The following is a 7,764-nucleotide window of genomic DNA, read 5'->3' on the forward strand; positions in this document are numbered from 1 at the left end:
TGCAGTACCTACTCAGTCAAAATGCCTATATACCTCAGTAGGAGTTCTTGCCAAAAAGACCCCAGGTCTAGACTTCAGTGAGTCTTTCTTGAAGAAAGGGCAGAGTCACTGTAATTTAGGTTCTCCACCGGCTCTCGTGAAAGACAATAATAGATATCAAAAGCTGCAGTTTAGTGCTCTGTCCCTATTTCATGTTGTGCAGCTCAGGCAGTTGAATAAACTGCCTCAACAGTTTATTCAAGGATCTACATGAAGGGGCAAGAGGTAGCAAGATTTGAGAGACAGCTCATAATATGGACTCCAAGGATGAGATTCAGCTTACCTAACCGCATTTTGGCAACAGAGGAGTCTAGGCTCCCGTCAGTGGAGTTTAGAGGGTGATTCGTCATCCCCTGAAAATAAGCCTGTACCTCTGGTTCGCTTGGAAACTGTCTTAGCTCCACTGAGTGAACTGATTCAATTTTTACTGCCTGTTACAGGAACCTAGACATGTAAATCAGATAAAGGCTTCTACATTTTAGGCACCAAAATTTAGGAAAGGTCAATCGCTTTAATACAGTGAGCTGAATCCTATCCCAGATGCAAAACTCACTATTTATACCATATTCCTAGCTTGTGCTGCTTTGTTTTGCTTAGTAGTCTATGGATCCTCATCACAATTACCCACACATGGATATGCAAACTATGGCACGCAATGGTTTCAGTGATGATTTCTTCAGTATTCAAGTATACTGCAAACCTTGGCGTGAAATTCCTCTTCCATCCACTGCAGTATGGCCCACACACAGCTGCTCTTACATGCCACGCTTCCACTCTGAAGGAGCTTAACACGGTAAGAGCAGAAAGATAGCTACAGTTTCCTTCTGTCCCAATTCCTGTGCATTAACCCACATTTAAGCTGTAGTATAATCCCCTGGATGGGTGGCTGCCTTAGTAAGTGAATCCAGGCAAACCATTTTGTGTGCAGTCCTCCCTACTCCATTACTTCTTCTGGCTCCATAGACCATAAATTTTGTGTTGCAATGCCTTGCACATCAAGTAGAGCAATGGGTCCTCTTCTAAAACAAAGATTCGAGTACTATAATAATAAAGCATTAATATGCTCCTCTCTCTTCAGGAAAGTGCAGAAGCCTGTAGACCTTTGAAGATTTTCTCTTAAATCTCTCATATTCTGCTGCATTAAACAACAAGTAACTGGTAAAGAATTTCATTTGACCTTTCTTTGCATCTCACACTTTTCTTTTGGATTAAACGTTCTTTTTTTGATTGTACTTTCTTTAATCCAAATGCTTCAAAAATATTGAAACGCAAGAGGGTGATTATTGTAATACACCATAAACCCCAATGCTACTTTATTTCATACTATGAAAAGAGAACTTTCTTATCATAAAACTGGCTCTTCCCATATGTAAAGAGACTACTTCAGAGTATACCAGTTAGAATATTGAATCTTACTGAATAACATTAAAATCCATGTAGTCAAGTCAGCAGCAATAAAAATATATGATCCTACTTTATTGTGAACCAATTTTGTAATTGTCTTTTCTTTTCAAATAAGAACACCGGTCTAGTAATTGTTCTACAGGTTCACAGTAAAGCCTGTGCATTTTGAGAAAGGTCTACCTTTCTTTCCAGTTTGTTACATTCAAATTATTTTCTGCTTTAGAGACACATAATGAGGGATAGACTTTAGGTTTGAATGCATGTTGGACCAGCAATTCATCTGGATCTTTGACGAAGCATCCCATTTTACATCATGTTAATAGAGATTTTACACCTTAGAAATTGGGGCTACAGTTTGCAAATATAGGAATCTTAAAACTATGTTCCTACAATCTCTATTTGTCACATAAATGAGTGAGTAGAGAGTCTTGCAACTACTATTACTATAGTGGGGTTGAGATGAAAATTTCAATTAAGCCATTTATTCATGCCAGATGGCTTTATTTGCATTATATTAATAGTGGTAAGTACCTATCTATTAAGACCTGAGTGACCAGTCACATAGCTTTTCAAAAGGGTAAAGGCATTTTTAAATGAGTTTATGTTGTATAGTCATCTACAGCATTGAACAGAAAGAGCAATGCAGATACCTGCCTGCCTTGCTGTCTTTCCTGTGCAATAAAAACAGCAGCTGAATGTCCAATAAACAAATTTGAACAGTGATTTTTAAATTCAGCCCAAGCCTCATAGCTTCATGCAGTCCATTCAGCACCAAGATCTCCCAGGCTATTACAGTACACACATACACCTAGGATTCATGAACCAAAGAGAAAAATATAATTCAGAGGAATATGAGGAAGTACTTGCTATGACAATGGGATCAATATAAGTGACTTACCAAAACAGAGACCGTGACCGGAATCAGGATACTTTTTATTCTTCTTAGAATAGAATGGTTTCCTCCTAAGCAATATGGGAAACTCAGATGACTGCCGCGTAACTATTTAGATAAGAAAGAATAGAGAGAGGTGCGTAAGAGGGAGCAACCCTATGTTGGCATGGTGGTGCACAAGATGAACACATGGCCTGTCTTATCTCCATAATTCTCCAATTCCTTAATTTTTATAATAGGATTTTTTATATTATTTTTATAACATGGTATGACCAAAGAGTGCTAACAAACAAGTCCCACATCATCACCATAACACTGTGCTTGTAGGACATCTGTAGTCACCACTCATCATCTGTGTAATAACTTACATGTCCTTCTATATTTGGATGTGGTACTGTTTGACAGATTTCTCCCCAAAACATGCTGCCAGTTGTTTTCTCCAGTTCCCTTCTCGTCTTTCTTCAGAGCTTTGGTTGGTTAGTTTTCAGAGAATCATTTCTAAGAAGCAGGTGATACACAGACATAAGAAGAACATCTATTTGATGTTCCAGTGCAGCAGTAGCCTGGGTTACCTCTGGCCAGAACAGAATGGCTGGAATATAAAGATATGTTGTTGACCAGTTTCTCCCGGTCTTTCTCTATCCGTTCACACGCATGGAGAACAGCCCTGATACTTCTGGTGGGAGATTTAAGAAAATGCCTCGCTCGTACTGATCTTCTAGTCCACCTGTGATATGGTATTCTATCTACACAACATCTGAAATATCAAGTTCAAACACCACTATAGAGATATACAATTCTTTGCACAATTTATTCACTTGAGCCACTGCCTAGATAAATTCTTGTGCTTCTTTCTGCAAAGGCTCTCCTTTAAGTATACCTACCCTGTTGTTATACTATTTCGGAAACAGTATCTGCCCACCACCTAAACACCAGAAAGCCTGCTCTAGACAGCTGCTGGAAATTTTAAAATGTCATATCTGGTATTTTTCATTTCTTTCAAATAGCTGTCAATAAACATTGTCTTTCTAGGTGACTGAACAGTATTTTGAGCCTTTGCACACAGAGGGAAGATGGAGTCAAGGAAAATTGTTCACCGCAGTCAACTCTGAATACTAAATAATATCAGTTAAAAAAACTTTAGCAATCAGAGTCAGATTCTGAAGTGGAAGGAAATTATCATGGAAATGGTCAGATTTAGTATAATTTCTTCTAATTCTTCTGGATAGTAGGTATGTTAAGACTGAAAATTATTTTTGTGAGAGCCCACATTTTTTAAAACTACTATTTTAAAAGATGAAAATTACCAGAAAAGGTATCTCACACCAGTTGTCCATTACCTTAAAAGTCTTGTTCATTCACCATCACTACCCAAAATTGCATTTTTAATTTGGAATTCTGAAATTGTGTTGAAAATATTCTTTTGTCAAAAAAAAAAACCCCAAAGCATTTTATTCACAAGGGGTTTAGTTAATACATTTTGTGGGGTTTTACTACAATTCTGTAATTAAAAATTTACCAACTTGATACCAACTTTCATCTTTCCAGGGAAAGTCTGTCATATTTTCAAAATATATTTATTTTTTTTAGCCAAAAAAATAGAGCAAATAATATATTTCTGACTAATAGTATGACCCTACAACTTTCAAGCTTTCTTTATATTTTCTCCAACAAAGAAAGGTTCAGAAAAAAGGCATCGTGACTTCATTATTAGCAGTATCATTGTTAGCAATAAATATGCAGGTTGATTTGCTAGAAAGAAAAATATGGGCAAACTATCCCAGAGCTAGCTGGTAAGAACGGGATTGAGCGTACAGACTTTCAGCAGCAACTAGGAGCCCTAGTGACAGACCAAAACTGTGTTATGTACCTCGCTGTAAGAAGAGCATAAGAAGACTTCTCCTACTGTAGAGAAACAGAAAGGAAGAGTGCAGATCTTTTTGCAGAGTGCTCCATAAGCTAAGGTTTTCGGCTTTAGTCAGGTCAAAAAGAGAAGTCAAGCACGAAGAACCAGGCAAAATGGTGATATTTAAGAAACAATGCAGCTGGAACCAGTGACAAGACATGATCAGACTGTTTTATGTAAGCATAGAATATAAACGAGGTTAAAGAATAGATTCCTCTCCTCAGAAACAGGATGGTAAATGCAGCGCATCCACTTAAGATATTTGTAAAATGACAGCTTTATGCTAGTGACTACATAATAAATAACAGGAACACATACATTTTTGCTGAAGGACCTACCTTCAGAAAAGATACACAAGGACATGCATTCCCTCTCAATCAAACATCTAAAGCACAGGGATAATTTAGCCCTAATAGGCTGCGTCACGTTTTAGTATTTCTTCACATCATAAGGTTTATTAGGATTCCAGCAGTAAGTATCTTTTCTTTCCTAATGGAACATAAAATTATGCTACTTATGTATATCTTTCATGAAATATTTATAGTGCACCATTTGGTTTGTGATTCATTTTCAATAAAGTTCCTTTAAAATCAAGTACTTTTTGCTTTTTTCTGGAACTGGCTCCTCTAGTTTCCTTGCTCAGGTCTGCAGGTCAAGAAGCGCCTGGTGCCAGCTGGCTCGGTACTAGGTCTTTGCATAGCTTGGCACTTGCGTTCGTATGAGAAATGGAGGCTAACGCTCTCACCTGCTGACTCGGGCTCAGAAGCAGGCACTGCTCTTTCCTTTCCGATCACGTGGGAATTTCAGGGCACACAGCCATTTTGAAAAAAATTATAAAGTAGATTTTTTTGTATGATGATGTCAGCATAAACTTTGCCTTATTTTGGTGTGATTGAGTTATATTATTGGAGACCAAGCAGCGTCGCCCATTCAGTTTGTTCAATGTTTGTTAAAAGCTAAGATAACAATTAGGCAAACAAGTTCTTTCAGCAAACAAAAGTTCACTAAGAAACCCCCGCTTCTGCTCTCTAAGTTTAACACCTATCATGGACAGAATAAAAGTCAAAAACCCTGGAAACATCAAACTTCTGATTACTTTTCCAGCAAGGTCCAAGGATATTCTTCTGCCATAAATCCCTGTCCCACGTTACATTTTTTCATCTGCAGGCTGAAGTTATTTGTGGCCAGGTAAGAGCCATTTGTCCTTGCACCAATGTTATCCTCAAGCTCTTCATGTTTAATGTTGAGCTTTTATAAAAAGCACCCACATTCCTGGAAATGTCTTAACTCTATCCATTCTTGTATCATATTTGCCTTTATCATAGCTATCTTTGTGACTAATTATTCCCCTAAAACTTAATATTCTGCACCTTCTAACAGGAAAGGTTAAAGTTATTTCTTTTCTCCTTATAGCCACATATGGGAAGGACAGGCATAAGCAACAAGAACACATGAAAAAAGTATGAAAGCACCGCAATTTGCATCATTTTTGGTATGAAAGTATAATAACTTACATGTTCTTCTGTATTTGGATGTGGTACTTTGACAGATTTCTCCAGTAGGATCCTATATTTTTATTGCTGCTGACTTGACTACGTGGGTTTTAATCTTTCTCAGTAAGATTCAATATTCTAACTGGCATATTCTGAAATAGTCTCTTTACATATGGGAAGAGCCAGTTTTATGATAGGGAAGTTCTCATTTCAGGAATCCTGGGTGTATGTGTGTATTGTCCAGAGCTTTTACTCTCCAGCAATTTGAAGGCATTTGAATGATAAGGGAAAAATATTTAACAGGAGAAATTATTTGTTTGCTGTTACCTGTCAGGGGGAAAGGAAGTATTAATGACTAGCGTGAGGAACCTTTCCAGGACGTGATCAACTCATTTCCTTGGACTTGAGGAAAACTAGAAGCCCACCTGAGTCTTGCAATAGCCCTTGGGAAGGTAAAATTTTACTAGCAAGTATCTCAATTACTATTCCGAGGCATTGTTCTACAGCTGCCTTTTTATTCCCTTAACACGCATGTAAGAACCTCTTTTCCATGCGTAGTGCACCGTCATTCTGTTGCTTAGTCGTAATTACGGAGGCTCAGGAATAGTTGTTAGGCATCGAGACCACATGAAGCTCAGATCTTGGAATCTAGCGTAACTGATGCATATGCATGTAGAAGCTTTCATTTCAAAGTATTTCAGATCCAGGCTTTTCTTTCTACATTGCCTAGATGTGTCAAGTAAACACAATCTGATTTTTCCAGTGCAGAGATATACTTACACTTGAAGACTGTGAATCCTCTAAAAACAAAGCAAGCTATATTTAAAAGAAAACCAAAAGATTCTGTTACGTTTTAGAACAGCAAGAAACAAATTTTCATAACTATCAGCAATGATATCAAATTCCCAAGAATAAAGTGAATAAACACAAAAGAGCTAAGTGAGGGAACAGCTAATGCTGATGTTAATTGAGAACTGAAAAAAATTATTGAGACTTGAACTTTGACTTTCTTGTTTTTCCCCTTCTGATGATATTTCTAAGCCTCATTTGCTAAATTATGATGCCTAGATAAAAAATGCAATTATATACATAATTTATGTATGATTTTTCATTGTTGGAGTGTATTTCAAGGCAATGTATGGAGCTTAACGGTACCTTTTAAAGAAGCATTGTCATGCAGTGCAGTTTTTGGAAGATTTTGTGTGAGGAATGTGTTGTTTTGGATGCTGTTTGACCTAGTGAAAGCTGGTCTGTATTTATCAATTTCAAGACCTATAATCCTAAACATATCATTGCTTTATCTAAAAAGCAAAAGCAATGTGCACTTGCTTGTTTTCATACTTTGTGGTTATTTATTCTCTGATTTCAGTATTTTTTTTACTGCCGCAGATACCTTTGCACTGTTTTCAAATTTTCTCCAATCCTTTTTCTTTCCAGACTTCAATACAAGGAGGAAAATTGTAATTTGAACTTTTCGTTAGAGTATCAGTTTTAGTTCAAGGTTTTAATTTCTTTTTGCAATTAAAAATAAGTTTGAACTCAGGAAATAAGATTCTAAAAATAAATTCATAAATTCCACTTAAACCCAAAGGTCCTACACTTGTCCACAAACCTTTTCATCGCACATGAGAGTACATTAATTGCCAGCATTTTGTATCTTTATAGGGTAAACTCCCACTTTTTTCATAACGAACATCAGGAGGGCAGATTTTCATTCTACGTCTACTGAAGACTACAGCAGCAACAATGCACCTCATTTCCGAGAAAAGCTGAGTCTCTAGGAAAATACCTGAAAGACCCCTCTCAAGAGCTCTCTTTCATTGGTTTTCCAGTGGCGAGGTCCTCCCTTTCATGCTCCTGCTGCCTATCCTGGCTATCTATCCAGCTTCAAGCCATTAATCATTCATTCCGTTCTGCTGGGTGCAAAACCTGCAGGCAGCACACCTATTGCATTTGCCTTGATTTTTATGCCTTTCCTTCGCAGCACTCTCCCCAAACACATCTCATCCTACATTTCAGATGGCCTTACT

The sequence above is a fragment of the Pygoscelis adeliae genome, unplaced genomic scaffold (genome assembly GCF_000699105.1).
Source record: "Pygoscelis adeliae isolate BGI_AS28 unplaced genomic scaffold, ASM69910v1 Scaffold10, whole genome shotgun sequence".
Lineage (NCBI taxonomy): Eukaryota > Metazoa > Chordata > Aves > Sphenisciformes > Spheniscidae > Pygoscelis > Pygoscelis adeliae.